The 22,556-nt window shown below is 36.1% G+C and overlaps 1 protein-coding gene across 1 annotated transcript in view; it reads left to right on the top strand.

Annotated features, from left to right (window-relative positions):
* Positions 1-10,410: 10,410 nt before the first annotated feature.
* The window catches only part of LOC150080426 (anoctamin-5-like), a 251,979-nt gene continuing 239,833 nt past the window's right edge, over positions 10,411-22,556 (top strand). Inside the window, exon 1 of the mRNA XM_090381897.1 lies at positions 10,411-10,523. The gene's annotated coding sequence lies outside the window, so the exon portion shown is untranslated. The remainder of the gene's footprint in view (positions 10,524-22,556) is intronic.

Below are 22,556 nucleotides of genomic sequence, written 5' to 3'. Positions count from 1 at the left end.
ATGAAAAAATCAATTCTGGGAACTTCTGAAGAAAGTCTTGGATATAAACCTATAAAAAATAAAAACTGGCTAAGAACTTGGAATGAGGAATTGAAACAAACAATCAATGAGAAAAAAAAAACAGACCTATAAACTGTTTCTACAAACTAAAGACCTACACCTACACATAAAATATAAAAAGCTTAGAGCAGAAGTCAGAAAACTAACCAGAAGATTCCGACGAGATGACTGGGATAAATTTGTTAAATCTTTAGAACGTGATATCACGGGCCCACAGAGAAAAGGTTTTAAAATTTTTAAGAAATTATAACTAGACATAAATGATCAAATAAAAACCAACTCCATCTCCCAAGCAGAATGGAAGCAACACTATTCCAAACTATGGTTTAATCCAGGCACTAGGGAATTGGAAGATGAATCTGTGGTAACCAAAGATGAAGAAAATATAACAATAGAAGAACTAGAGTTAATATTACAAAAATCAAAAAACCGAAAAAGCCCAGGCATAGACAATTTGAATGTAGAACTATTTAAATATGGGGGCACCTTACTAAAAAACTCACTACTAAAATTATCTAACATCATATGGCATAAGCAACAGATACCCAAAGATTGGGAAACAGGAATAGTAATCAATTTACACAAAAAAGACTCCAGAAATAACCCTAACAACTACAGAGGGATAACACTGCTGTCAACTGCTGCAAAGCTATACTCTAATATACTAAAGAATAAACTTAATAAATACAGTGAACAATTCTTAGAAGAAGAACAATGTGGGTTCAGAAAAGGGAGAAGCACAATAGATGCCATTTTCTCACTACAACAAATTTTCTGCTTTTTATTAATTATGAAAAAGCATATGACAATGTAAACCGGGAAAAACGTTGGCAGATTCTATGTGAAGCAAATATCCCAACCCAACTCGGGAAAGCGAACCAAAGCCTATATAAAAACTGTTGTATGTCTGTATAAAATATTCTAATGACCAACTATCAGACTCAATTAACACCAATAAAGGAGTGAAACAAGGATGTGGACTATCACCAAATTTCTTTAATATCTACATCAATAAAATTCTTCAAGAATGGAAACAAACAATTAACAACGGAATACAGTTGGACAACAGGAATAAAATCCAAACTATATTATATGCTGATGATCAAGTTATAATTGCAAAATCCGAAGATGAACTACAGATAGCAGCAAATGAATAGGTAAAAAGTACTAGATGAAAATCTCCACCTCAAAAACAAAATCAATGGGATTATGTGGAAAAAATATACAAAGAGTCAAAATTGTTATTGATGATAAAATAACAGAACAAATATCTGACTTCACCTATTTAGGAAATTTAATATCAAATGAAGGGAAAGACATCTACACTAAACTACAAAAATAAAATAAAATGAATGGAACGATTAAACACCACTTCGGAAAACAAATGACAACTGAAACAAAATTACGACTGCACAACATCACTTCAAAACCAGCCCTCTTCTACAGCTGTGAGACTTGGGTCATAAATAAGAAATATCCACACAAACTAGAAGCAGCACAAATGAAATTTTTAAGACCATTATTAGGCTTTACAAGACTAGAACATCAAAGAAATATAGATATCCGCGAGAAATTAAAAGTAGCTAACATAGCAAATTACATAAAACGGTATCAGGAAAAATGGATCAGCTACATAGAAAGAATGAACCCAGACCGGATCCCAAAATTAGTCTTTAACTACAAACCTACAGGCAAGAGAGATATTGGTCGACCAAGACAACGATGGCGAGATCAAAACCACTTCCAAGAGCTACAACGGAACAAGTCTTAAAAGACCTAAGCCGGACCAAGTTCACGATGATGATGAAAAAAAACAAAAAAACCGGACTTGTCTGAAACGTAACGACCTGCATATATTAACTAACTTGTTTTGACTATAACTTTATTCAAACTACTCACTTTCCAAATGTAGGTCGAGTTTATTCCAACGGCCAATTACTTTCGAAGGCAAATGAAAGGTCCGTAACTCAGTAGTCAAATGAGAGAGGTACAGTAATAAACGCGTTTTGAGTTAACCTTGGTTCTAGCCCACGTGGTAGCATTCAATAGTATAATATTCAATACACGGTGCTGGTTTTTTTTTTTTTTTTTTTTTTATCCCCCATTTGTAAACTTTTCTAACTCTATGTGGTCTCCCCGAAATATAAACAGAATTTTATTTTACTTTTTTTATTATTCTGAAACCATCAACGTCTTTTTCTTTTCTTTCTTCTTCTTTTTTTTTTTTTTTTTTTTTTTTACAATTTAAATTTATGTCCCCTTTTTGTGTGTGCAAGTACTGGGAAGAAGCGAAGATGCCATTAGCATTTGGTTTATTCAACCGTTTAAAAATACGTAAACATTTCAGTTAGGACTCTTCGCAAATACCGTTTTTTAAAAACGTTGCAAATTTGCAAAACCTCAACCTTTATTTGTAAAAATATCCTTTTGTATTACCACCTACTGAAGGAAAATTGTTATTACTCCGGTGTATAAGTCGACGTTTGAAACATTAAAAAAAATATTAATGGCCACTTACACGACGGGTAGAAAATTGTAAACTTGAATGAATGGCATGTGGTTAGAGTCAGAAAACTATGCATTAATATCAATATACTGTATTTACAATATATTACCTATACACATTGTTGCTCCCCTTTGATTTCGTGGCCATCTATATAAAAGGGTCCTTCTTTTCGTGGCCTTCTGTATACTGTATACCCTTACCACTTTCTTTACAGTTTAATGTGCAGTGTAATAAAATGTCGCAAAGTTTTAAAATAACGAGTGGAAATAATTGAATTAGAAAGCAAGCAGTGGTTTTGACTGTATAACACCATCACCAATATGTGAGATGAGAAGGATGACTTTAAAAAATGTGAGGTTGACTTATACCCTGGAATATACGGTAATCTCGTTGATGTGAACCCTCTTCAGTAGTTCTATGTTTTTCCTAAAATCAGCTTTCCCAACGTGTATATGTGGCCTGACTCAGTGGCGAAACTTCCATACCGCCAGGTCTGTCACTTGTTGCTAAAGAAGACCGTTAGTGAGAGAAAAAATCCAGCATTCGCAGTTTCGCTACCAGCCTGACCTTTGTACAATGGAATAATAATTATTTATTTTTGATCTGAAAACATCTTTGGCAGCACTGAAGTAAAACCGATTGGTAACGAAAATGCGAGACAGAAATGACGTCACTCATAGATGACGCTAACTCGGTCACTAACATTGGTTCGGTAGAGTAAGTACAGGTCGTGAGCATAAAACGTTACATTGTTCAAAACTTCAGTTCTAGCTGTTCGATTTTAAAAATTTAAACGGTTCTGATTTTATTTCGTCGTCTACTAACAAATTGTGAAAAGTGTTGAAATTCAATCTCAACTGTACGTTTCCTAAGAATATTTTCACATAAAATTAAACATCTTTCATGCGTACAGGGTACACACGCTTTTTTAAAATTATTTTTTTATTTAATTCATTTGAAGTTACACTTTGCCACAGAATAGTGGTATGTGTTGGTGGAGTATGGTGACTACGGAAAACATCCTATGTCGCAAACTGGCAGTGTTACCTTGATTTATAAGATCCCCTTATTTACAGTATGACGTCATCGGTGATGTAAAGTTCGTTCCACGAAAAAAAACAGGGGGAGACCATTAAAATTAAGATGACTTTCTTGCAACGTAAGCAATCATTGTAGATTTTAGTGGTTTTTCCCTATGCGTTTTCAGAGAACAATGAGAAGTATGTAGGTTAGGTACAGCGGTGTATCTACACGGGTGGCGCTACGTCTGAAGTCAAACATAGCGAACGCCAACGTCTCAAGAGACGTAAAAGATATGTACTAATATTTTTCGAAGAAATAAATAAGAGTGCTGAAAAAAAAATTAATTAAAAAGTGTTTAAAAATATCTAAACATTAATTATTTTATTAATAATTCCAAAAGTCTATTATTAACTATACTTGTGCATAGTTAACAAAAGAATATTGTATATCCCCTGTAACAGTCTATGTATCATTATAAACTGCAACGTGCCATCAACGTCCTTAGCTTAGCAACGTTTTCTGTACAGGAAAGAATGCAAGAAGACTGACACAAAAGAAAATGACTGACTACTTTGTTGAAACGAAGATTACAGTATCAGTAAGTATTCGTAACTGTGGTAAAATAAATTTGTTACGTCACAATAATAGCACAAATAATACTCCATTATATGTAATAAATAATATTCAAGTCCTGAATTAATTTTGTTTCATCTTTTTTTTTTTTTATTATTTCTTAAATGCTCATTCTTCAAAATTCAGAGAGTCCATAATTTATTTTTATTTATTTATTTTGCCTTTTTCACTATTTTGCTTGTCTCGGAACTAATTCAGCTCTATGTGTAGCGGGTTTCTCACATGCCATTCATTTAGAGAGGTCTGGGTTCAAATTCTGCAGAAAATTTTTAAAGACTTCCTTTAATGAGCCTGTATTCAGTTTTCAGTCCATCTTCTAATGGGGAATGGGAAAATAGAAGAAAGGTGATAAAGAGGAAGAAAAAGAAGACAATGGATTAATAGACTAGAACAATTGACTAAAAGACTAGAAGAGATCAGAAACTTTTGATCAAGCATGGTTGAGAACCTCCAGTTATTGTTGCTGTTGTTGTTATAGGGTTCTAAGCGCATCATCGACTTAGATCATATGGTGCAGTATATATTTATGTCTGTATGCGTATGTGTTCTGTAGTCGATTTGCCTGTTTGCTGGACGATATCCCCGAGTTTCCGAGAGAAAAATCGTGGAATCTCCTCTGAGACTGACTAATTCAGCTATATTATGAAAATAGCCCATAAAAATTACTCGCATCATTGCTGGGCCTTTTCCCACGAGGTCAGGCCCTTTTGCATCCGTATCACCTACACCATAAGATGATACTCCACTGCATAATATGCTGACGCCTCATAGCTTTAGTTGTTTTGGTGCATAACACACATCAACATCAACACCAAAATTCAAGATCCTTCAATATGCAACGAACAATGTGATTTTGTGTTATGCAGTTTTGTGCTTATATTTTTAATAAAGTTATCCATTTAACAATCTCATTACTGTGGTTTGTATTGTGTTTGATGATATACTCCCTAGTACATTAAAGACTTTCATTCTATCAGAAAAAGAGAGATTGACTGCATTACAGCAATGAGTGTCTAATCAAATAGCAACAAAATGGGACTTTCTATACAGGCAACTTTTACAGAGCTTCATGCACTGTGTGATATCCAGTATCCGATCAAAAGTCATGAGACACTTGTAATAATTGCAAAATATACAAAAAGTAATTGCAAAAAAATTAATGGCTTGTTGTCCTACTTTTGGGCGTAATGTTTACTGCAATGCCTTGTGGAAGATTTTCTAATAATTTCTCTAGAAACCTAGTGGTATTGTGTTCCACTACTGTTTAAAAGCATTTTTTAGCTTTTTGCCTTGCCCTTATTTTTCATTTCACGCCATCCCAGATGTGTTAGTTGGGTCGAGGTCAGATCTCTGTACTGATCATTGGAATCTTTCGATGTTATTTTCTCCAAGCCATGTGTCCACAATGTTTTTTTTTGTGATACGAAGCATTTTCATGTTTAAAGGTGTACGAATCACATCCATAAAATTTCCTCAATGTACAGCACACAGAATTGTCCAAAAACAGACTACAACTCCTCCTTCTAAATTTACACTTGGGACAACGCAGTCAACTGGAAACATTCTCTGAGATTCTTACATACAGAAACCTGTTTATGAAAAGAGAGTGTAGTGTGATTTATTGATCCAATTAGTTCAAATCTATTGGTAGAACTGATTTATATTGAGTCACAGCCCAGGTTTTTGTAGTTGCATCCCACCAATTGACGTTGTGCATTTATATTTATTATCAAATTCTTATGGGCTACAGTTCTTCTGTTAAAATGCAGGTCTCCATGTGTTTTGAAAACACTTCTATATTTGTGTGTGATCACATTCCACTCCCAATAGGATCTGATGGCAAATTGATGTAACAAGCTTTCAAGAGAAATCAATTACTACTAGTCACTGTTCCATTTCTGTTTGAGAGTTTCTTAGGGTCAATGTTACCTATGAACTTGCATTTCTTCTATATGTTGCCAAATATCATCTTGGAAATGTTTAATCCACCAATATTAACACACAAAGACATTGTCTCCATATGATATCCAACTATCGTTAGTTTCTGAACTTATATCGTGCGTTCATTGTTGTAATACACGTTTTAACTGAATTCCAGGCTAATCGCTGATCACTTTTATTAGATAAATATTTGCATATTTCGTACAAGCACATAATTTCTTGCAGAAGTGAGGCCATTTCTTTGTGAATAGTACATGTGCGAGCTTTTATGGAATATAAACTTAATATGCTTGTGATATTGACTAATATGTCACTCCAATATTCGACCGTTCAGATAATGCAGTGCGATATTTGTATGTGCAATTTGCATATGCCAGTAAGCAAATTTACATGTCATATGGAATGAAAACTGCTGAATATTTCAGAAGTGAAATCCTTATTCCTTCTCCTAGAGAGAAAGAGAGCCTTTAAATATTGGGAAAGGCAGTGCTATGGAAGAGGCAGTTGAGAGACATAATGTCCAATGCGTATGTGGACATTATGTCCACATATGCATACTCAATCCATTCATTTCCCTCTCAGAGCCAGCAAGCAGATCAGAGAATCAAATGCTGTACACAATTTACGACAGAAGAAATACATTGACGCTTCATAGTCTTAGTTGCTTTAGAACAAAACAAATAACAACAAAAACAAGCAATTGGAATTCTTTACTCACTAAAAATGATTACAGCGATTAGTGTTTTGATTTATATAGCAAATACGCAAAGCGGACCATGGAACCGGCGTCATTTCCTCAAATTGCCAAGGGCGGATATAGGATGAGGCTTTTGGTAAGAGGGTGAACCTTTTAATGAGTGGCTGGGTTATTGCTTATCAAAATTACATACCGGGTTCCCTTGACTCTACTTCTTAATAAAAAAAAATAAATAAAAAAAAAAGAGAAAAAAAAAGAATTTCGCTTAAATATTATTTATTTTTGATAATTAAAAAATTTGATATATTAATAAATTCTTAGAAATGTAAAAAATGAATTACAGTATATAATTTATATTCCCTCCATACGTGTATTGAACTGAAATATGAAGGCTATAAAAATGAAATCTTCGTTGTAGTTTTTTTTTTTTTTTTTAATTTTAATTTTACCTAGCCGATCGCTTAGTTTACTTACATGGAGGGCCGGATTTAAACTTATTGTAACCCTAAGCTATAAGATGTATGAGATCCTTCTTTCCTACAGTTCACCTGTGACAATATTTAATTATTTTTTTTTTTTTAAGATGGAGCAAGGCCTCCTTGTAACGCGAGGCCCTCGGCTGTAGCTTGTTTAGCTTATATGTAAATCCGGCTCTGCCTACACGGTTGAATCTGCGCCCTTTCGTAAGCGTATTGTCATTCGTTTGAAATTATCCGGATTCGAATCTCGTCGGAGGCCGCAGCAGTGGCGGATTTCCGCGCAGGCGCACGAGGCGCGCGCCTGGGGCCTCTTAAATAGAGGGGGCCTCAAATCCCAGGTCTAAAAAAAATAAAATTGTTTCATTTTTAATTTTTACACTCATCATTATTACCGTTACTGAATAAAACTATAATTTAATATGAGAAGTTAGTAAACTCTTATGCGAATATCCCTACATATTATATGAAATATCTATGCGAACTAAGTGAATCTGATGTAGAATACGTATTATCATTAATGCTTAGTTGTGCCATTTTTTCATTTAAACATTAGTTAAAATATATGAAAGAATTGCGCAACCAAAATGATTAAAACCGCAACACCAAATCTAGAGCGCCTGCTATAGTAAAAACGTTCGTGTAGAATGCACACTGTAGTGGTACCGAAAATATTTAGAGGGGGGGGCCTCAAAATTGAATTGCACCTGGGGCCTCTCAAGTGCTAAATCCGCCACTGGGCCGCAGGTATCCTTAAAAGCCTTTTCAACTGGCTTCAGTCGTCAAACTCAGAACTTTGCCCATCTCAGGCGCAGAAAATATGATTTTTCTCCGTCTTTTTTTGCCCATCACAACACACATCGACCTGCGAATACATACACTGGTGTGCAAAACTTAGGTCAGGTTTTCACATGTAGCTTCTCATAGAAGTGGCCTGGATATGGGAAACGCATACCAAAGGAACCTCGTGAGATACAGAAATGATGAAGGAAACAACGCCGACACAACAACGGAAACAAAACGGTACCGAGGGACTTTATTCAAAAATGGCAACATAGCACTGGCTGCCATGATACAGATGCATCACTGCCAAAGATGGAACAAAGGGAAGAGGTGGTCCTCAGTAGGAGATATGGCCACCACCTAATGTCGATGCAGGCTTTGCACCGTCTGTCCATACTTAGAACAATGTTGCTGATAAGTTCTTGCGGTAACATCGTCCGTTCCTCTGTCAGTGCCATCGTCAGCTGGTGAACATTTTCTGGTGGGTGTGGACATGCCGCTAGGCATGTCCACACCCACCAGAAAATTTTACCCGAGAGCGTCCCATGTGTGTGCGATGGGATTTAGATCGGTAGAACGGGCAGGCTAATCCATACGAACAACGTTCTCACTTTCAAAAAGCACATCAATAGCTGCAGTGCGATGGGGTGTGGCATTATCATCCATAAACACGAACTCGGGGCCAATGGCACCTCGGAACAGGCACACACGGAGAAGGATTACCTCAGTACAGCAGCGTGCACCGGCTACAATACTGCCTTCCAGTATCTGGAGTTGTGTACGCCCATCCAAGATAACGCCTCCCCAGACGAGAAAACCTCGACCGCCATATCGATCCCTTTCAATGATATTTGAGGGATGATACCGTGTGCTGATCTCTCGCCAGATTAGCTGACGTCCAGAATCGCTGCTGAGACTGAATCTACTCTCATCAGTAAAGAGTATCTTATCCCATGGCGCGCTGTCCAGTCCTTGTGTTCGATGCTCCACTGCTAACGGTGTCTCCGATGGGCAGGTGTTAAAGGGAAATAGCGTACTGGCCGTTGGGAAAACAGTCCACCTGTGTGGAGTCACCCGGCCACAGTAAATCGCGATATCTTGCGTCCTGTGTAGCTGGTTTGCAATGGATCCCCTGTCTGATGTCGGTCCTTCTTTGCCTGTAGGAGTATATAGCGGTCATCATTGGGCGTTGTTTTTCGGGACAACCACCACTGGTCCTTCGAACCAGTCGATTCAGAGTAGATTCAGGTCCTTCGAACCAGTCGAAGGACCACGCACGTGAGACGACACTATGGGCGATACCGAAGTCTGCAGCCACATTCCGCGCACTTCGACTTTCCTCGAGCTTCCCAATTATTTGACCCCGGGTAAAGTCATCCAGATGTTGTCTACTGACCATTTCGTTGTCTGTAGCACTGTATGAAACCAATCGAACGTCTGTAACAAACGTGCTCACCATTCGGTAATTTGCATATAACTGCTGAACTGCTGCTTTTTTCTGTTTATGTGTGCCCTCTCATCACGATTCAAATTTTTGCATGTGCACCAGCTTTTTACTGAACGGCCACAGTTATGCAAATCGGCTCAGGCTCTTTCGTTTGATTTTATGGTTGTAACCTTTAGAAATAGTGTTGGTCCTTATGTTTTGCACACCAGTGCATGTATATATAGTAGCTATAATACAGTCTGTCCCAGAAGTCACTATCTATTTGGCTAAAAAAGATGAATTTCATAAAAATGCCCAAATGACAAGATTATAAGCATATTTTTCTACCAAATATAGGTATTTACATTGTTCTACAACTTTTCATAATTTATTATTATTTTTTTCTTTCCAGACCCAAATTATACGTATAATATTGCCATTAAAACTTTTTTTTTTTTTTAATTCGCCTAATAGAAGTGCCTAATAATGACTTTTGGCACACCCTGTATAATAATATACATAGCGTGATATAGAAGCCTTGGGTGCTCCTGCTGAATAATTAGAAAATAATTTGAAAATATATTGATAATACCTTACATTATGTAATACTGTATGATCTAGAATGGTAATAAATTATTTTTCAGGTTTCTCCATGCAATAACGGTAATGGTTTTAGCCCTCCTCTATATATAGCTTAAGGTAAAAATTCGTGATATTGTTGTGAGGCTAAGCTTAGCGATTGCAGTTCCCTCTGAAGGAGAGTTTGTCTGTACAGCACAATGCGAGCAGCATCTTCCGGTTGTTCCTCGACATCACTTAGCAAAGCATCGTTGGGTTAGCTGGTATCTGTGAATGTATTTATTAACTGTCGTTTTCTTTCAGTAACTGTTTTACATATTTCTCTAGTTATAAGCTCATATATATGAGTAACAGGAATAATGATCCCGGAAGATAAGTGTAAAACAAACGGACTTGTCGGTAAGTAAGATAACGTAAAAAAAAAAAAAAAAAAAGTGACTCAGCCCAAGTACATCTTCATTTTTGTGTTGCTTTGTTTTGTTTTCTGGAGAATTGCAACTTACGCTAGCTTTTATTGTGCAGCGTTTTTTTTTTTTTTTTTTTTTTTTTTTTTTGTTATTTTATGCATAGAATTAAATGGGGAAGTTAGTTCCTATTATGATCGTTAACTTCTAAATGTGAAGTTTGTTGAACGAGCAGTTAGTTCTTAACACTAAAAAAAGAGGGGTGTCTGTGGTTTTGGGATAACGTGCGTAACCATCAGTATGCACACTTCCCTAGTCATTCCTTGTAATGAATATTCCATCAACAGCACACTCTTAATACAATTAATTTGAATTATTACAATTTGAAAATGGAAGAAGGTTATCAAATTGTAGCAGTGTGCTTAATGATTTTGTAATAACTGAGAGCAAAGTGGAGGAGAAATTGTTGAAGTTAAACATAAGAAAGGCACCTGGGGTGGATGGGATCTATCCAGTTATTTTAAAGGAGGCGGCAAAGCAACTAAGCAAACCCTTAGCCATAATTATGAGAGCATCCTTGGACTCACGGGAGGTTCCCACGGACTGGAGATGTGCAAATGTGTCCCCAATTCACAAAGGTGGATCGAAGGGTGACACGAGTAATTACAGACCAGTTAGTTTAACTTCTGTTCCGGGTAAAATAATGGAGTCACTGGTTAAAGATGCATTGCAGGATCATCTAGACAAGACTGCAGCAGTAATTCAAACACAGCATGGGTTTGTTAAGGGAAAGTCTTGTCTGACAAATTTGATTGGTTATTATGATGTGGTCACAAAGGAACTGGATGCAAAAAATAATTTTGATATCATATACTTGGATTTCAGGAAAGCTTTTGACACTGTTGCGCATGGAAGGCTACTGTACAAATTGGAGCAGAATGGTATTAAGGGTAAGTTGCTACAATGGATAAAAGGATGGTTAAGTGGGAGAAGACAGAGGGTGGTAATCAATGGGTGCTGCTCTTCGTGGACTAATGTTATTAGTGGAGTCCCACAGGGTTCGGTGTTGGGTCCACTGTTGTTTTGTGTATTTATCAATGATATTGATGAAGGTATATCAGGCTTAATGTCGAAGTTTGCAGATGACACAAAGGTTGGCAGGGTTGTTAATGACAGTAATGGCAGTGTGCTACTGCAACAGGATCTAGATAATTTGGGCAGATGGGCTAAGAAGTGGCAACTGAAGTTCAACCTTGACAAATGCAAAGTACTGCATATGGGTAGAAGTAACCCCAGAGAAACGTACCAACTGTGTGGTACTACACTTAAGGTGGTAGAAAATGAAAAAGACCTGGGAGTAATTGTGCAGTCAGATATGAAGTTTTCTGAGCAGTGCAGACAGGCTGCTAGGGTGGGTCATGGGGTTTTGTCAATGATATATAGGAATTTTGCTAGCAGGGAAAAGGAGGTGATTGTCCCTCTGTATAAGGCAATGGTCAGGCCACGCCTTGAGTACTGCGTACAGGTCTGGAGGCCTCATTTTAGGAAGGATGTAGATTTGCTTGAGCATGTACAGAGAAGAGCAACACGATTGGTGAGGGGAATGAAGGGATTCTCTTACCAAGAGAGGCTTAAGTTCTGCAAATTGCAGTGGCTGGAGACTAGGCACCTGCGCGGTGATCTGATTGAGGTGTATAAGGCCTTGAATGGGTTCAGCACGCTGAATTCTGATGGGATCCTTCCACTTGTTCAGATTACCAACCTACGGGGACATAAGTTCAAATTAAGAAAGGACAGATGTAGAATAGATGTGGAAATTTGCCTTTAGCCAGCGGGCGGTTAATTGCTGGAACAAACTTCCATCTGTCGTTGTAGAAGTTGATAGGTTAAATAAATTTAAGGAGGAACTGGACAGGCATTTGGAGGGAATGGTGTGATTATTTTTTTTTATTTTTTTTTTGGCTGATGCTGCATAAGCTCCTACACTTGCTTTCTTGCATCATGTGCCACTACTACTACTACTACTACAACATTTTTTAAATTTTTAACTAACAAAATAATCAAAAGCATTAAAGTATACTAAAATTTTAAGCTCATATTCATTAATTTTAAGATATTTTTAAAAATTATGAAAATCTTATGATTTATAGACCTTGTACAAATTTGGACTGATATTAATCTGGTTTTTCTCATATTATTATATTTTAAATTTGGGAATAAAATCATACCCTCCCATATACCCTTCCCCCAAGTTTTCTCCAAATGATGTTACATTGTTTTCTGCCTCTAACAGTACCACTGGATGGAATGCATTATTATTTTTTTGGAATTAGCTGGAATGTACAAACATTGCTCATTCAGCATCCATAATTTTCTCCTCCCCCATCTACTCTGAAGGATGAATGGGTGGGAATATGAATTACAAGAATTTCATACAGTGAAAAGTGGGATAAATTATGTAAATCATTAATAAAATACATTTTTAAATGCAACAAAAAAAAACTAAAAAATAATCATTTTATAATAAAAAAAAAATGAAAAGATAGATAACTGTTTCTTTTAGGAATGCAACTGATGGGGCATTAAAGACAGCAGTTTATTTTTATATGCCATTTTCATTTAGTGTGAAATGAACTGTTGCAATGATTAGTTCTCATTTCACAAAACATAGGAATTTTTTTTTTTTTAATTAATCAATAAACTCATATGTTGTGAGCAAATGTTTAAATGCCAAGAGTGTTAGTTGCTGTCATTATTGTGCCATAAATATAATACTTTTGGGGTGGGGGTATCTACTAAATTCTAAGGACCTGAGATTCCTGAGCGGCTGCTTACTTCACTTACAATCAGATACACCATTTATGCTTAAATATTCCACAGAAATCAGTGGCAGATGTAAGCATAAATTAAATGGAGTATCTGATGTTTCTTACCTGCCCTTCTGTATATCTGGCCAATGTATGCTATATCACACTGATAGGTTATCTTGTAAATAGCAACTTTGGGCATAGGTGGGGGAAACTAAAGGGGGTTTTAGCAGTGCCTTAAGTTTACAGAGGTGCCCATATAGTACTACCTTCTTTATAGACTCCTTGAATGCCATGACACACACAAGAGACAATTTCAAAATCAGACCTGATTAGCTTACATTATTTAAGAAACACATCATGAAAAGAAATACTACCAAAAAAAAAAATCAGTCAGGCAATCATCCTCCCCTCCAACAAATCTGGGGTAGTTAAGATTGCCAGGTGTCTGTCTGGTTTTCACCTGTACGGTTAAGTATTTGCACTTGCTGTTCAGTAAGAAAATTCAGAAAATACTGGACATGTCAATGTCCTGTATTTGTCCAATTTGTTTCTGTAAATTTTGTAAGTTGTATATTTTGTAGCCATTGTTGTTGTTTAAGTAGGAATCTTTCATCAATCTTTATTATTTTTTGTATAGCCAGAATAATGAAATTTCAACTTTTCAATGAAATCTGCCCTTGTGGGTAGCCCAGTTGGTACAATCGCCATCCTCTCCACACCAGGTGGAAAAGACCAGAGTTTGTCCCATTGATGATACGAGGAATTTTTATGAGCCTTTTTGACAACACGGCTGAGCCAATCGGTCTCAGGCAATGGTAGCATGGTTTTTCTCCTGGAAACTCTGGTTTTCCTTCCAGCAAACAGGAAAATTGACTTCAGAACACGTGTAATTTACAGACAACATATACGGGACCAAATGGCCTTAGTTGCTGATGCTCCTAAAAAAACCCTCAACAAAAATTTCAATTTCTATGGACAGATGAACATGACAATTTTTACATCAAATTTGTACAAAGTACTTTTTTTTTTTTTTTTTTTTGTTCTCTTAGTTCTCTAAGGTAGTCTCTTAGTTGTTCAGATGTGAATGTTTTTTATAAAAAAAATTTATAAAAGCTGTGAATCAATAAACTATAAGTTTTTGATTATTGTATTGAATAAAGTTTTTTAGTTTCATCATAGTTTATATTAGTATTTCTTACTGTAATCTATTCATTTCAATAATTTTTTTTTTTTTTTTTGTATATGTGCCAAACTTCCTTGTGGGTGGCCAGTATTTTTTTTTTTTTTTTTTTTTTTTTAGAAACTATTGAGCAAGCCTATCTACTTTGAGGTAATTGCCACAAATGTGCAAAATTTGAAGTTGTAAATAAAACTAGAAACTATGGATGTGTACAGCCAACAGCTGTGCAGTTTTTCTGAGGTCATCAGACAACCCCAAGTGCTATACCAAAGCAGCAGGCAGCCAAGGATGATATCAGTTTCTGCAAGACATCTGTACTTAAATCCACCAGGTTAGCTGAATGGGAGATGAGAGGCCACTTCAACACGTTACCTTCAGCCAACAAAAAGCTTTTGTTAATTACAATAAATTTCCTACAAATCTCCTTTAAATAAAATAAATTTCCTTTAAATCAGCATAGTTGTAAGGACAATTGGTGCTAACCAGTTGAATCAGCCTTATATATTTATTTATAATTTTTGTATAACTCAAAAAAAGGAAAACTGTAGAATTGCACTATCAGCATGTAGTACACCTTTTTTTTTTTGGAATTAAAAAACAACAATAAAAAAAAACAAATGAATTACTTTTATAAGCTTTTAATATTTGATTTTATAATAGCATTATGAAATTTAAACAGTTCAACTAGTTTTATGATATAGTTATTTATATAGAATCAGTTTGGAAATGTCCAGGGTTGATGCAGTTAGTATACACAGAACTCGTCCCTCTGTTTATTTTAAGATTACACAGTACTACAATTTTTTTCCCCAAAAACATTCTTTATGAAGTAACTTGAGTATTTGATTTCTCTTTTGAAATTTAAGATTGTTAAGTAGTGAGGCGACATGCTTCTCTTGGTGGTTGTGGCTGATAAGATACAGGTTCCTATCCAGTATCTTTCCCAATTCTTCTTATTATTAGTAGTAGTGGCATATGATGCAAGAAAGCAAGCTTATAAAGCATCAGCAAAAAAAAAAAAAAAAAACCCTCCCATATCACCTGTACATCCCCTCCAATAATTTGTTTAGTTTTTCCCTGAATGAATCCAAACTGTTCATGTCCACAACACCATACAGGTCTGGTGGCCTCACTTTAGGTAGGATGTAGTTCTGCTGGAATGATTGTAGAAAAGGGCAACCAGATTGGTGAAGGGGAACAAAAGCGTACTCTTACCAAGAAAGGCTTCACTTTTGCAAATTGCAGCATCTGAAGACTATGCACCTGAGGAGACATCTGTTGTGTTTAAGGCCTTCAATTGATTGAGTAAGCTAAATGTTGATAGCCTTCTTCCTCTTTCTGAGACTACACATATGATGGGACATAAATTCAAGTTGAGGAAGGATGGTTGTAGGATAGATGTGCAGAAGTTGCCATCATTCAGTGGCTGGTTGATTATTGGAACAAACTTCCATCTGTTGTTGTTGAAGTGAGTGGTTTGAATAAATTCAAGGAAGACCTAGCCAAATTCTTAGAGGATATGAATGGGTGAAGTGTGTGTGTTTTTCTCCCCCCCCCCTTTTGGCTGATGCTTTATAAGCTTGCTTGCTTGCATCATTTGCCACTAATAGTACCAGATGGAATTCTGTTCCAACAATCAACCACCCTCTGGTTGAAGGCAAATTGCCACACATCTGTCTGCAGCCATCTTTCCTCAATTTGAATTTATGCCTGTCATGTGTAGTCTGAGAAACAGGAGGAATGCCATCAGCATTGAGCTTGCTCAAATCCATTTAAAGCCTTAACCACCTCAATCAGATCACTTCACAGGTGTCTGGTCTCTAGAATACTGCAGTTTGCAGAACTGAAGCCTAACTTGATAAGACCACCCTTTTGTTACCTTCACCAATCTCATTTCCCTTGTCTGCACTCATTCCAGCACATGTGTAACCCCCATTCATGCTCAGAGAACTTTATATCTGACTGCACAATTATCCCAGAGCACTACCCTGAGTGTGGTACCACACAGTTGGTATGTTAATCAGAGATTACTGCTACTGCCCATATGCTGTACCTTGCATTTGTCAATATTAAACTTCAATTGCCATTTCTCAGCCCACCTGCCTAATTTTTTAGATGTTGTTTCAACAGCTTACCTTGATTACTGTGATTAACCACTGCTGCTTTTGTATCATCTGCAAACTTAAACATTAAGCCTGATATACCTTCATCAGTATCATTTAATAAATATAGAAAACAACAATCATCCAAACACTGAACCTTAAGGGACTCCAATAATAACATAGTCCATGAAGAGCAGTGTCCATAATAATTTCTCTATCTTTTCCCACCTAACCATCTATCCACTAGAGCAGAAACTTCTTATGCCACACTGCGCCAATTTGTATAGCAGTATTATGTGTAGTATCAAAAGCTTTCCTAAAATCCAAGTATATGATATCAAAATTATTTTTCATGTCTAGTTCCTTTGTTATTGCATCATAAATCCAATCAGATTGCTCAGACAAAAGTGCCCCTTAACAAATCCATATTGCAGTGTTCTAGTGTACTGAAATATAACAGTCCTGTCTAGATGTTCTGCATTACTTCTTTAACCAGTAACTCCATTATTTTTTCTAGAACAGAAGTTAAACTAACAGGTCTATAATTACTCATGTTACCCTTTGATTCTCCCCCCCTTTGTGAATTGGGGATACATTTGCATATCTACATTCCATAGGGACTTCTCTTGAATCCAAAGATCCTTTTGTAATTATGGCTAAGGATTTGTTTAACCTCCTTTGATGAACATCTGGCATTTCCCTCCTTAAGGAACTTCTCATGCTTGACTGTAGAAGCAAAATACCCATTCAGTTTGTGAGAAACCTGGGCAGGATCACCATTGACATCAAGTGGACCCTTCTTTCTACTGTTAATATAAGTAAAGTCTTTTCTGCTTTTCTTGACATTCTTTGCCAGAGACCTTATTTGCTGTAGCTTGCCTAATCTCCTTTGAGACTTGTTTACAGACTAGTTTATATCTAACATAGTCTTCTGTATCCCCTGATAATTTATATGCATGCCATGCATTTTTCCTCTCTGCCACAATTCTCATCAGTTCATCTGATATTCATTTAGGTCTAGGCCTGGAACAGTATTTCTTAGTTGGTATGAAAAGCCTAGTAGCTTCTATGATTATTTCTCTGAATGCTTCCCATTTAGAATTTGCTGTTGGTAACATCATCAATTAATCCTGCTGTATAGGATTTAAAAACTGTTTGAGACCACTGTAGTCACCCTTATATAAGCAGGAGCCCTTCCATTTACCCTTGGCAGGAGTTATGTCTTTAAGTAAATCCTACCTCATGACACTGTGAATATTGCCACCCAGATGGTCTTTATGTGTAGGTTCTTAATACATGAAGAATCTTGTACTCTTTCAGTCTATCACCCAGGAAGACCTAAATAAATTTTTGAAAACTTGTGAATTTTTTTGTTATGCTATCCATGAGAACAACTTATGATTTCAAGCTTTTGAAAGTAGCATTTTGTTGTTTTATAATTAGTTTTTTTTTTTTTTTTATATTCATGAGCTTCATACTGGCTGTCTTTAATATTCAAAGCTTGAGTGCAGATGTGAGCTTTATAAGTTGCACAATCAATGCACATCTGTTGCTTATGAGACTGTGTGAGGCGCCTCCGTAGCCAGGTGGGAAGGAGCAGCAGTGAGTAGCACATGCTTCTTGATTAGACCGGGGTTCGAGCCGTCGCCACCAAATACAGAGGATGCGGAAAGGTCAGGGAATGACCACCGCATATCCCCGGAGCAATATGGTCTTAGTTGCTAATGCTCCTAAAAACCAAATAACAACAACAATATGAGACTGTTTTTTAGTATTTGGTTAAAACATTACTTTGTGTAACCATTTTGAAATAAAAAATTGTTCTACTCCAACAACCATTAAAACTATACAGAAATGAGAGCTTGGTAATATTCTTTTATAGCATGGAATCAATTATTTGTTGTATGTATTAGTTATTCTTAAATAATAGTATTCCACTTATCTCATATAGGGTTAGCTTCTCTTTTATGTAACATATCATATGCACGAATAGCGTTTTCAAATAAATTAATGTAAAATAATAATTTGGAATGATTTGAAATTTTATCACAGACAGAAAAAAATAAATATATAGAAATAATATTTAGCAAAAGCTGATAGAATTTAGTATTAACATTGGCAAATGATGCAAAGAAGCAAACTTTTACAGTATGAGCAAAAAAAAAAAAAAAATTCACATCACTTTTTCAATCCTACTAATAATGTCTTGTTTCATCTTTAAATTTATTCAAACTTCCACACTTACAAGATGGAAGGTTGTTCCAGCAATCTGCTGGCTGAAAAATTTCCATTATGCAATCAACCTTCCTCAATTTAAATTTATGCCCTCTCACTTGTGTTGTATGAGCAATGGAAAAGATTCCATCAGCATTTAGCTTATTCAATCCATTCAAAGCCATAAACAGATGCTGCAGTTTGCTAACTAACACATTTCTTGATAAGAGTACTCTTTTGTTCCCCTCACTAACCTTGTTTCCTTTCTCTGCACCCATTCCAACAGATCTACATCCTTTCTAAAATGAGGCTTCCAGACCTGTATACATTATTCAAGATGTCGCCTAACCATTGCCTTATATAACAGTATAATCACCTCCTTATCCCTTCTGTAAAATTCCTGCATATCATTCACAAAATCTAGATAGGTCATGTTAACTTTCAAATGCCACTTTTCAGCCCATATACCTAATTTTTCTAGGTCTAGTGGCAGTGGCATACCATGTTACTGTCATTAACCACCCTACCAACCTTTGTGTCATCTGTAGACTTTAAGCTTGATACAGCAGATACTATGTATCATAGCTGCACTTCCAGTTGCTGCATTTCCAGTTGCTTACAGTAGATAACTTCTGATTTTTGTATTTGAAATAGCTTTAGAAGCATATAGAAGAACATTCTTCTGTTAAGATATCTTCTCACATTTCTACTCATTCTGTTCTATTTCTGCTCATTCTTCTGTGTTATTACTTCTCTGTTTATCAGTAGTGCTTTCCATATTGGCTTGTTATGAAGGGGAGAACAGAATTTTGAATACAGTGTTTTTTTTTTTTTTTTTTTTTTTTTATAAATTAATCCCAAATTATGAGAGGGTGTTGAAATTTATACTATTTTAATATTGCAATTTAAATGGGTTGAGAGTTGTAAAACCAGGAGAAATTTACAAGCATCAGACTCTTAACTTTTTAGGTTGTATTTTCAGGGAATGCATATAAAAGTTGTTCCTAAGAGTGAAAGCATTGAGGAATAAATCTATGAAGAATAGAAAATGTTAGTTTGGTGATGGAGTTGAACATGTGAATGGATGCTAACCAATTTAGAAGAAATTGGTGGAATTACAGGGTTTAAAAGAATACAGTCATCAGAAGAAAAAAAAAAAAAAAAAGAAATGAAAAGACATGCCAGAAACCGTCTCTGTAATATGAAGGAGAAAGAGGGGGGGAAAGCAGTGGTTCACCGATTGAGATTGCTGTTTTATGAAAACCATTTAGGATTTTACAGAGCTTTTCAGGCGAATAAGAACAGTATTTTGTCATAGCTGCATTAGGATTTGTGCAGTATCAGAAGGAATAATTCAGAAGAAATTAGCACTAGAAATGAAAGAGAAAACCTGTTTGTGTACGTACCAAAGAAGGTTAAGGTTCATTCTAAGTAGAGAAAGCTCATCTTGTCTAAAAATGCAGTTATGTTCTGATCAGTATAGCTGATGCAGTGTTTTATTTTTATTTTTTAATACAACAGAATTAGGTTTTAAAATGATTGAAGTAAACTAGGGAATTCAGCAGATGTTTTAAAGTATTTTGGATGTTTTTGCAGTATAGAATTTGACAAAGAAAAGTTGCCTTTTAGTAATATGTTACCACTAGTGGCAAAACCGATATTACTTGGTTGCTGCTAGTGGTAAAAAATGCCTCTGTATCTATTCCAGCTGTGCGTTTTGTTACGTCCTAGACCAGTTACTTTTGGTAATAGCAGAGGTCTGCTTACTTTTGGCCTTTTGCTATCTGGACCTTGAAACTGTAGGATGATAAAGGTTGGTTGATTATTCTGATCTGGATTGATTGAGTTGGAGACCATGAATGTGTTGGTTCTTGGGGAGGGACTACACAGGAATTGGAGAAGTGATGGCAGAGATTTTCTGCCACCTTCCTTACTACAAGCTGAAGTAATTGGCTTAAATCTGCTGCTAGTGGGACAGGGTATTGCATGTGATTGGGGGCTTTTACTATCTTGGTGAATTGGTGATGATTTCTGTTAAGGAAGGGCACCTAATATTCTTGGAGAGGGCCAGTGGATGGGGGGGGGAAATGGCATCCTTTCATGAGATTTTCAGTCATCAATTCCTTCCCTGTTCATCATGATAGCAGCAACCAACCAAGCAGAGCAAGCAACTCTTGTGATGTCATTGCCCTACTTTGCTAGCTGCAGGTTTATGCTGATTGTTTTATACTGTAGTGAGAAGGGCAATTGCAAATAACTCAACCCCAGTCAATTTGGTTCTTTGGTTCCAAGGTAGTTTCCTGTCATGTCCATCATACACATGAGTTCTCTCCCCCTCCCCCGTGAACTGTAGTCCAGATAACATAATCAACCAGCACTTCTGTTCTCCTGCAGCTTGACTCAGCTCCAGATAACAGAATGATAAAAGTAAGTGAACCACTATCATTTCCAGAAAGAGCGAGTTTAGGATGTAACAAAAGACCCCCTTACCTTTAGACACCAACAAAGAACTGAAAGATGGCTCACAGCATATGCCATGCTCTCCAAATTGGTTTTGTTTTATTTTAACTTGTGTTGTTTTTTTACATTGATCGCAGCTATCAAAATTTAATTATAAGCTCCCGAACAGTTATTATTATACAAGAATTTAATATTAAAATCTTACGAATCATGCAATGCAACTTTTTCTGTTTTATTATTATCTATCTTGTGTTCTGATGTGCCCTTCAACACCTACATCAAAAATACAATTTAACCTTCCAGTGCTAGTATGGTGTTTTACAGATTCAAATTTTAAAAATTTTTCTATTATTTTTTTTCCAAGTTAAAAATGAAATCAAATCCTCCTATGTACTTTTGCCCTCCAGTATTCTTGAACTTGTTGGTTATACAGTATTTTCTGTTTTCGTTTCCATATCCATGACTTACGAGAGATTAATTTTTTGATATTTAATAGATGCCATGCTAGCAAAAGTGTATCTTTCATCTAGCAAGCATTTCCCAAACTTTTTTGCTCGTAGACCACTTTTGGCTTCAAAAAATAACCACAGATCCTCACATTCTAGCTCACTTAAATATGGAGTGTCTGGATGATAGGTATCCAAAATTAAAAATTTATATTTCAGAACTTATTTATGTTTACAATCTACCTTTTTCAGACTGATACAAAAATTAACTGAATAATAAACTGTCACTATTTGATTATACAATCAATCATGCCTCATAGGTTACTAGTGCGAAGAACGGTGTTGTTTTTTTTGTCTCACCAAGTTAGGAGTGATTGTGGACAACTGAATTCTCGTCGGGTGTGACATGCAGTCTATAACATTATCCCAAGGGATCCGTGCAGCACAGTTCGGAAACCACTGATCTAGACAATTCTTTCCCATGTGGTATCTGTGAGAAGCCAGTAACAGGTGTTCTAAGCTTGTTGTAGACTTTGGTTTCACAGGCTAAATACAAACAGCTGACAAAAATACAGAGATTCTTGTTGCATTTGGTAGATGCCATGTGAGTGTCTGTTTTAGTACGGGGTAGTGAGTGACCTTGAAATTCTAAAAAATACAGTAAAACTTTATTATTGGTCTCTCATTTATTTTTATTCAATATTTTTTAACTGAGTTTGGTCTCGCCTAAGATTAGGCACGTTATGGCCTAGTTGCCTTTGGACTGTTAAACCTAAAGAAACAACAACAGTTGTGTTTAGCAAATGATAATTAAAA

The sequence above is a fragment of the Mastigoproctus giganteus genome, chromosome 9 (assembly GCF_048544385.1).
Source record: "Mastigoproctus giganteus isolate SK-2022 chromosome 9, ASM4854438v1, whole genome shotgun sequence".
Lineage (NCBI taxonomy): Eukaryota > Metazoa > Arthropoda > Arachnida > Uropygi > Thelyphonidae > Mastigoproctus > Mastigoproctus giganteus.
Note: the sequence above shows the minus strand (reverse complement) of the source record. Positions and strands in the feature narration are given on the sequence as shown.